The 10,555-nt window shown below is 40.4% G+C and overlaps 1 protein-coding gene and 1 non-coding gene across 2 annotated transcripts in view; one reads left to right on the forward strand and one right to left on the reverse strand.

The window, feature by feature from the left end:
* The window catches only part of TRMT2B (tRNA methyltransferase 2 homolog B), a 65,418-nt gene that overhangs the window by 36,449 nt on the left and 18,414 nt on the right, over positions 1 to 10,555 (reverse strand).
* Positions 1,473 to 1,576, forward strand: LOC112925784 (U6 spliceosomal RNA). Its single transcript, XR_003236204.1, has one exon. It is a non-coding gene; the product is annotated as a U6 spliceosomal RNA (small nuclear RNA).

A 10,555-nucleotide genomic window follows, 5' to 3' on the forward strand; every position in this document is an offset into this window, starting at 1 on the left:
GAGGTTGATGGAACTGGAGGGTATTATGCTGAGTGACATAAGTCAACTGGAGAAGAAAAATCATCATATGGTTTCATCCATATGTGGAATATAAGAAACAGTGAAAGGGATTATAAGGGATAGGACGGGAACTGAATGGGAAAAATTAGAAAGACAAACCATGAGAGACTCCTAACTGAGAAATGAACAAAGAATTGCGGAAGGGGAGGTAGGCAGGGGGCTGGGGTAACTGGGGGACAGGCACTGAGGGGGGCACTTGATGGGATGAGCACTGGGTATCATACTATATGTTGACAAATCGAGCTTCAAAAAAAACAAATGAAAAAAAAAGATTCCCCCTCTCCCATAGCCCCTCCCTCTCCCTGCATATGTGCGTTCTCTTTCTCTCAAAAAATCCTACTAAAATGAAATTAAGGAATAAAAAAGGCACAAGCTTATTTAAGCTTATTACTCCACCAATTCTCCTTTCTCTTTCTCCTGCACCATCATTTTCCTGTCTCTATACTGGAACACTCCTATCAACATATAAGACTGCTCTTATTCTCCCCCCTTTAACAAAGAAAGGGAAATTCCTGACCCCACTGTCCCTACCAGCCACTGTTATATTTTGCTGTTCCTTTTTGTAGAAGAACTCAAAAGAACTATATATATTCATTGACTCCCACTCCTCTCCTCTATTCACCCACTAGAATCAGGTCCCCACCACTCCACCAAAATGGTTCATGTTAAAGTCACCAATGACCTCCTTGTTATGCAATTCAACATAGAACCATCTCCACTGCTACTATCACTGCTCTGTGTCATCTCTCATTTGGATTACTTCTACAGCCTCCTAACTGGTCTCTCCTTGCTTCTATCCTTTCCTCTAATAATCCATATACAGCACAACAGCCAGAGTGATTCTGTGAAACCTAAATCATATCATGACACGTCCTCCAGCTCCCCATCAAAACTTCCAATGGCTCAGAATAAAACAAAGTGCCTACAATGACCTCCAAGGCACTACATAATCTTGCCCTCACCCACCATCTTACCTGATGTCCTCCTATACTTCTAAGCCTACTTTCAGCCTGTCATGTTCCCATCTTGGGAGGGGTTTTCTCTTTTGCCATGGCTTTTCTCTTTTCCTAGAAGGCTCCTCCCTCTGACCTCTTCAGAGCTGATACCCTCACTGCCAATAAGTTTTAAATGCAAGGTTTCTCATCCTCAGCACCACTGACATTTTGGACTAATTCTTTGTTATGGGGAGCTATCCCATGCACCGCAGGATGTTTAACAGCATCCCTGGCCTCTACCCACTAGATACCAGTAGCACTACCCAATCATCCCCTAGTAATGACAACGAAAAATGTTTCCAGATATTGCCAAATGTCCCCTGCAGGGCAAAACTGCTGCCCAGTTGAGAGCCACTGCTTCATTCAAATACTGTCTTCTTCATGACCCTACCTTGACCCCATTTAAAACTACAACCCATGCTCGCTTCAGGAGCACATATACTAAAATTGTAATGATACCAAGATTAGCATGGCCCCTTTGCTGGAAGAACACACAAATTCACGAAGCATTCCATATTTTTATAATCTCAAAAGACAAACACTAACAAAATGTGTTACTTGTAGAATCATGATTTAGCTCCCTATTTCTGAGTGCTCACTTCCGCAGCACATACATTAACTCTCTACTTCTGTAAATAAACTTATATTTTTAAGTTCTAGAATAACAACAACAAAATCACGACCTATGCTTCTCCCAACGCTAGAATTTATCCTCCTGATCCTGCTGTACTTTTCCCATGGCGATTGTCTTAATCTGGTTGGGCTCCTATAACAAAAATACGGTAAACTGTGTAGTTTGTAAGTGACAGATTTTTTTTTTAATTTTTGCCTATTCATTGGGAGAGAGAAAGAGTGCACACAAGTTGGGGGGAAGGGCAGAGAATAGAGGGAGAAGCAGACTCCCCACTGAGTAGGGAGCCCAATGTGGTGCCCAATTCCAGGACCCTGGGATCATGACCTGAGCTGAAAGCAGATGCCTAACTGACTGAGCCACCCAGGTACCCCTAAACAACAGAAATTTACATCTAATAGTTCTGGAGGCTGGGAAGTCCAAGATCAAGACACTGACAGATTCAGTGCCTTATAAGAATCTGTTTCCTCAGGGCACCTGGGTGGCACAGTTGGGTTGAGTGTCCAACTCTTGGTATCAACTCAGGTCATGATCTCAGAATGGTGAGATTGAGCCCCGCATCAGGCTTTGTGCTTAGCTAGGAGTATGCTTGAGATTCTCCCTCTCCCTCTCCCCAGCGACCTTGCATACTCTAAATCAATCAATCAATCAATCAATCAATCTTTAAAAAAAGAATCCGTTTCTTCACAAGCAGCCATCTTCTCACTGTAACCTCACATGGAGGAAGGGACACACTAGCTACCCTTCTGGGTGGGTTTCTTTCATAAGGGCACTAATCCTAATCATGAGTGCTCTACCCTCATGACCTAATCACCTCCTAAGGGTCCCACTTCCTAATACGATCACCTTGTATGTTAGGATTTCAACATATGAAATTTAGGGTGACACAAACATTCAGACCATAGCCATACTTAGCACCTTCTAACATACCACACAATTTACTTTATTGTTTTTTTTAAGTCTATCTCCCTGACTAAAATGTAAGTTCTATAAGGTAAGGGATGTTTTCTCCATTGCTGTGTCCTAAGCACCAAGAATAGTAGTGCCTGGCACTTGTACGTACTCAATAGTCCTTGTAATTAATAAATGAAAGGAAGAACACAGGTAATGATAGAGCAGACAAGAGCAAACTAAAGTCTTAGAAGATGGAAAGCAGACTGAAGTGACAACTGAAGCAAGATGAAGGAAACTACATCTGGATTGCCTACAAAGGGGGACCTGTTGAGATCTAAGGCTTACCTGCTCCATACAACCCTAGAAAGCCTCAAACCCAAAGGTGCAATAAGGCACAAGGCTAAAAAGAGGGTGTGGGGAGGGCACCTGGGTGGTTTAATCAGTCGAGCCCTGGACTCCTGATTTCAGCTTAGGTCATGATCCCAGGGTCCTGAGATATAGCCGTGCATTGGGCTTGGTGCTCAGCATGGAGTGTGCTTGTCCCTCTCTCTCTGCTCCTCCCTCTGCTTTCTCTCTCTCTCTAACAAACAAACAAATAAATAAGTAAATAAAAGCTTTTTTTTTTTAAAAAAAAAAAAAAAAAAGGTGGGCAGCCCCGGCAGCCCAGAGATTTGGTGCCACCTTCAGCCTGGGGTGTGATCCTGGAGACCCAGGATCGATTCCCACATCGGGCTCCCTGCATGGAACCTGCTTCTCCCTCTGCCTGTGTCTCTGCCTCTTTCTCTCTCTGTGTGTCTGTCATGAATAAATAAATAAAATCTTTTTAAAAAAATAAATAAAATAAAATAATAAAATAAAATAAAATAAATAAAAAGAAGGTGTGTTTGAAAGTCTAGACACAAAACTGGTAAACATCCTCATCCTACCAAGGACATCCATCTTCCTGTAGTAAGAGACTGGAGATCTTTTTCTTTTCTTAAGATTTTATTTATTTATATATTTGAGAGATGAAAGAGAGAACGAGTGGAGGGAGGGAAAAATGGAGAAGCAGGCTCCCCACTGAACAGGGAGCCCACCTTGGGACTCGATCCCAGGACACTGGGCAGACGCTTAACCAACTGAGCCACCCAGGCACCCTGGAGATCTTTTTCTGAAGAGAAAATGAACCCACAAAAGCTCTAAATTTGGAGACACCAGGCACTGTTGTAGTGACCGATGGGTGGAAACAGGAAGATTCCATGTAAGTCTGCATTCTGAATGGGGAGAATCTCATCCCTTTTCCACATCTCAATTCTATTTTTTTTCCACACCTCAATTCTAAAAGGCCAGCAGCCAGGCAAAAAACTTGGTAGATAATAATCTCAAGAAACTGGATAGCTCCAAAGTAAAGATCTCCTGAGACAAACATGTAGGGTACATGACCACCGGGAGGACATACAAAGCCAAGAATCAACAAACCCACTGAAGCTGAACTGCCAATCAGGTTTTTAAGGCCTCACACTTAAATAAGAATAGTCAGTCAAGTATCACCAGCTGTGTGGTTAAAGTCTCCACGGTGAAAGAAAATGACCAAAACAGGAAAAAAATCCTGAAGGAAACAGACGATTCAAAGAACAGAAAAAATGCATACACACACATACACACCACATTACTTAATTTTATTACTAAAAAAGAACAAGATGTTATACAAAAGGATCAGAGAACAAGAAAAATCTCTTAAAAATTAAAGGTAGGACAGTAGAAAAAATTTCATCTTTATGATGTTGGCTTTTATAAAGAAAATTTCACAGAAAGGAAAACAAACAGGCAAAGATAGAAAATAGGAGAGGAGGGCAGCCTGAGTGGCTCAGTGGTTTAGCACCACCTTCAGCCCAGGGCCTGATCCTGGAGACCCGGGATCAAGTCCCACATGAGGCTCCCTGCATGGAGCCTGCTTCTCCCTCTGCCTGTGCCTCTGCCTCTCTCTCTCTCTCTCTCTCTCTCTCTCTCTCTGTTTTTCATGAATAAATAAATAAAATATTTTTAAAAAAAGAAAATAGGAGAGGAATGAGTAGCAGATTATAGACTCAATCCATGAGGTCCTAAATTCAAATAATAGGAGATATAAAGAAAATTCAGAAACTGAGGGGAAGGAGGTAAGAAATAATACAGGAAAATTTCCCACATCTGAAAGTATTAGCTTCCAGACTGGCAAGGCCTAAATTGTACCCACCACAATGAATGAAATAAAAGGCCCACATGGTCGTGAAGTTTCAGGGATAAAGAGATTCCCTAAAAGCTTCTCAAGAAAAAGAGGAGAGAAATCACCTACAAAAAGAATCAGGACTTAAAAGTAGCATTTAGACTCACACAACACTGGCAGCCAGATGACAATAAAATCATGTCTTCAAATTTATAAAGGCAAATTATTCAAAACTCAGTCTATAAATCTACAGAAACTTCCAGTCATATGTCAGGAAAGAAAAGACATTTATAGACATGAAAAGACTCTATCACTTTACCTCCAATGTATCCTTCCTCAAGAAGCTAATGGAGGTGGTACTCCAGTCAAAGGGTTTTTTTTTAAGATTTATTTTATTTATTCATGAGAGACACAGAGATAGAGAGGCAGAGACATAGGCAGAGAGAGAAGCAGGCTCCCTAATGGGAGCCCGATATGGGACTGATCCAAGGAACCCAGGACCACGCCCTGAGTTGAAGGCGTGAGCCACCCAGGCATCCCCAACTGGGGTTGTAAGCCAGAAAAAGAAGACAGCAGAGCAGCAAAAGGAGTCCCAGGTTAATAGCCATGCAGAAGGCCTTGGGAGCTGAGGATGGAAGATTCCAAGAAAAGAGTCTTCAGGAAAAAACTGAACTTGAGTTGTTGAGCATATAGTGAATGCAGATAATGTTTAACAGAGCTCCTAAGAGTTCCTGGGAAAAAATGAGCTATAGATTCATAGAAACCTAAACCAATGGAAAAATAAGGTAATTATTCATGCCAATAAAAAGTTATAAAAATCCATCACACCGAATAGGACTATGCAGCTATTAAAAAAAAAATGAAGTGCAATATTATGTGAAAAAAAAAAAAGGCACAGGGGTGCCTGACTGGCTCAGTCAATACAGTGCGTGATTCTTGACCTCAGGCTTGAGTTCAAGCCCCACACTGGATATAGAGAGTACTTAAAAATAAAATCTTCAAGGGATGCCTGGGTGGCTCAGCAGTTGAGTGTCTGCCTTCAGCTCAGTGCATGATCCCAGAATCCGGAATCAAGTGCCACATCAGGCTCTTTGTGGGGAGACTGCTTCTCCCTCTGCCTATGTCTCTGCCTCTCTCTGTGCCTCTCATGAATAAATAAATAAAAAATCCAGACCACTAATTATTACCAATCAGTCAATTAATCTTGTCAGGGGCACCTAGATGGTTCAATCAGTTAAATGCCTGCCTTCTGCCTTTGTCTCAGTTCATGATCCCATCCCAAGGTCCTAGGATCAAGCCCCACAGATCAGGTCAGGCTCCCTGCTCCCTGCTCCTTTCTGAGGATCCCTCTGTTGCTGCCCCTGCTTGTGCTTACTCCCTCTCTCTGTGAAATAAATAAATAAGATCTTTTAAAAATCCTTTAAAAAATATTTTTTAGGGGATCCCTGGGTGGCTCAGTGGTTTAGCGCCTGCCTTTGGCCCAGGGCGCGATCCTGGAGTCCCGGGATCGAGTCCCGCGTCAGGCTCCTGGCATGGAGCCTGCTTCTTCCTCCTGTGTCTCTGCCTCTCTCTCTCTCTATGTCTATCATAAATAATAAATAAATAAATATTTTTTTAAAATATTTTTAAAAATTCTTTTTATTTATTTATTTTTTTTATTTTTATTTTTTAATTTTTATTTATTTATGATAGTCACAGAGAGAGAGAGAGAGAGGCAGAGACATAGGCAGAGGGAGAAGCAGGCTCCGTGCACCGGGAGCCTGATGTGGGATTCGATCCCGGGTCTCCAGGATCGCGCCCTGGGCCAAAGGCAAGCGCCAAACCACTGCGCCACCCAGGGATCCCTTTTTTTTTTTTTTAATTTATGATAGTCACAGAGAGAGAGAGAGGCAGGGACACAGGCAGAGGGAGAAGCAGGCTCCACGCACCGGGAGCCCGACGTGGGATTCGATCCCGGGTCTCCAGGATCGCGCCCTGGGCCAAAGGCAGGCACCAAACCACTGCGCCACCCAGGGATTCCTTAAAAATTCTTTTTAAAAAGCAGGTGCAGAATATTGTCCATATTAAGCTACCTTTTAGCTAAGAAAGCTTTTGTTTTTTTAATAAGCAAAAGCAAAACTTGTTACTTTTGAAAGGAGGGAGGGAACTGGATAGAAAGGCCAAAGATGATAGCTAGACCTCTTTAAAGGTATCTTTATTTTGTAGATTTGATTTTGGAACCATGTAAATATTTTACAAAATTGTAAAAGAAAATTTCATAAAAATTAAAAAAAACTCAATTCCTAAAATTTGAAAGCAAGCAAAATGAAAAAAATAAAAAAAAAGAACCTGTGTATCAAGTTAGTGTCTTTTTTGAAAAGATGTTATTTATTTAGAGACAGAAAGAGAGTGTGTGAGCAGGAGGAGGGGACAGGAGCAGGGGAGAGGGAGAGGGAGAGAATTTGAAGTAGACTCTGCACTGAGCACAGAGCCCAACATGGGGCTTGATCCAAGGACCACGGCTTGATCCCAGGGCCCTGAGATCATGACCTGAGCCAAAATCAACAGTCAGATGTTTAACCAATTGAGCCACCCAAGCACCCCAAGTTAGTGGCTTAGCTACAAAGAGAGGTAGTATGTCAAGACGCACAGTAATGTGACAAACTAGATATAAATCTTCAGCTCTTTTTTCAGTTATCATTTATTGGTAATAATATTAGTATTCATGTTCTGAAATTATATAGAGAGAGTAATATATATAGAATAAATAATTATGTTAATAATTAGAATAAATAAGATATAAATAGAATATAAATATATACATAGAATAAAAGATATACACATATATATACTACACACACACACATATACACACACACACACACACACACAGTAGGATAGAATAAATAATTACGTTAATGTCCAGACTATAATTTTCATTGTAAGACAAAAGATAAAAATATAAAAACCAATGGATTACAGTAAAAGTTCTGTCGTTCCAAATTTGATCTAAATATATCACTATGAACTGATATTTTCTCTTTAAAAAAATATTCTCTGGCTCTGTACACTAGAAAGGCCTTCAAATATTACCAGCCCAGTATAAGTAACCACCCTAGCACCCATACTATGCCTCCAAATACCATTTCCCACTAAAAGAGACAAGTATTCTTTGAAAAAATGGATGATTCACAGTATCAGGCAGAAAAGATGTAGATGTGCTAGAAATATTTTATCATTACAGAACTAGTAGGGCCATCCTAGGGCTGAAACAACTTAAAGCAGTTCCAACTGGCTACAAACAAAACAATTTGAGTACCAAAACAATAGTAAATTCGGTGGACTAAAACATATCAAGTATGTTAAAAATCCATGATTTCATGATACTGAAACAAACAAAGTTAACTGATCATCTTTTGAAGAAGGTGAACCAAGTATTTACCCTGTCTTGATTGTATCAGTACATCAGGGTAACCAAATAGCTGATAAGAAGAAGTTATTTTTAGGGATGCCTGAGTGGCTCAGCAGTTAGTCGCCTGCCTTTCGCTCAGGGCGTGATCCCAGAGGTCCAGGATGGAGTCTCACATCGGGCTCCCTGCAGGGAGCCTGCTTCTCCCTCTGCCTATGTCTCTCCCTCTCCCTGTGTGTCTCTCATAAAGAAAGAAAAGAAGAGAAAAGAAGAGAAAAGAAAAAAGAGAAAGAAAGAAAGAAAGAAAGAAAGAAAGAAAGAAAGAAAGAAAGAAGAAAGAAAAGAAAAAGATAAAAGGAGGGAGGGAGGAAGATTTTTAGAAGAATTCCAACTAATAAATGAACACATGATAGACTAGGCAATGATCATCAATGACTGTGAAAACCATTAGGTGAAAACCCAACAGGAAAAAAAGAAAACCCAATAGGAAATTTTTTAATAAGTGGATCAGGCTGATGACACTGAATCTACTGTTCAATCTTAACATCACTGAAAGAAAGGCCATCAGACACATACACATTAAAAATATTCTCACCTCAAAAAAAAAATAAATAAATAAATAAATAAATAAAAATATTCTCACCTCAAGTTAAATCTGAATCTAATCATCTAGATCTACCAGTTTATAGGGAATACAGGGGACAGAGGAATAACATTAAATGCCATCATGAGAATATAATCAGCAAAATCCAGAAGAAGAGTTTCCACAGAAAACCAATCAGTTTCTTCAAAAAATAAACGGCAAGAACAAAAAAATTAAGAAGGAAGGGTACTCATAAATTAGAAGAGAATGAAAAGACAGGTTATCAAATTCAGACCTTGTCTGAATACTGATTTGAACAAACCAACTATAAAACTCAAATCACTTGGGGCAGCCCCGGTGGCTCAGTGGTTTAGCGCCACCTTCGGCCCAGGGCCTGATCCTGGAGACCTTGGGATCGAGTCCCACGTCAGGCTCTCTGCATGGAGCCTGCTTCTCCCTCTGCCTGTGTCTCTGCCTCTCTCTCTCTCTCTCTCTCTCTCTGTGTCTCTCATGAATAAATAAAATCCTTTAAAAAATTTAAAAAAAAAACTCAAATCACTTATGTGATACACCAGTGTCAAACCTGAACATTTACTGGATATTTGATGATATTATGGGATAAATGTTTATTTCTGGATTTAATGAAGATATGAGGTTATGTTTTAAAAAATTAAGTTCTTTTTTTTAGAACTCACGCTGAGTTCACATTTTATGTGATATAATGTCTGGAATTTGCCTCAAACTAATCCAAATGGGTTGGTGGAATGTGGGATGGGTGAGAGTATAGATAAAATAAGATTGGACACATACTGATAGTTGTTGAAGCTGGAGAATGGTATATGGGATTCATTACACCATTCTCAAGTATACCTTTATGTTTGCAATTCTTCACAATATAAAATGAAACAAAAATTTGGGGATCCCTGGGTGGCGCAGCGGTTTAGCGCCTGCCTTTGGCCCAGGGCACGATCCTGGAGATCCGGGATTGAATCCCACGTCGGGCTTCCAGTGCATGGAGCCTGCTTCTCCCTCTGCCTGTGTCTCTGCCTCTCTTTCTCTCTCTGTGACTATCATAAATAAATTTTTAAAAATTTTTAAAAAAACAACAAAAATTTGTACAATAAGGGCAAATAAAATCTTAGTACATGTTCTTGACTCAGGAGTGGATATCTACGTGGTCACAGCAACATAACCACTAAATATTAACCAAGAATTGTGCTATAAAAATAGAAAAAGAAGAGTAGTTTGGGAAGAGAGACAAAGTAAGGGAGAGAAATTCTTAGATGCTGTAACTGGAAGCCAACAAATAATATGTCATTTTGATAAAATAAAATCCATCAGAACCATGTACTATTTAGAAATACAGAAAACCAGAAGAAGTAGCTAAAATAATTGCTGTGGTTTCTGGGGAGTAAGACTCAAGAGCAAGGAAGGGTGGGGTGCCTGGGTGGCTCAGGGAGTGTCTGCCTTCGACTCAGGGCATGATCCCGGTGTCCTGGGATCGAGTCCCACACTGGGCTCCCTGTGGGGAGCCTGCTTCTCCCTCCGCCTGTGTCTTTGCCTCTCTCTCTCTCTAATGAATAAATAAATAAAATCTTTTTTTAAAAAAAAGAGCAAGGAAAAAAAAAGAGTAAGGAAGGGTAGGGCAGAGGAGTGCCATTTTTCCTTACTAACCTATTAGTACTAGCTGACTTTTAAAACTATGTCCTTGTATTTCTTTGACAGTATTTTATTTATAGACTGGTTCTTAGGTCTTGGTGCTCTGACTGTCAACTCCCATAAAATTCATATTTTGACTCAAGAGCCGACATTTAAATCTCAA

Source organism: Vulpes vulpes, chromosome X (genome assembly GCF_048418805.1).
Source record: "Vulpes vulpes isolate BD-2025 chromosome X, VulVul3, whole genome shotgun sequence".
NCBI classification, from domain to species: Eukaryota; Metazoa; Chordata; class Mammalia; order Carnivora; family Canidae; genus Vulpes; species Vulpes vulpes.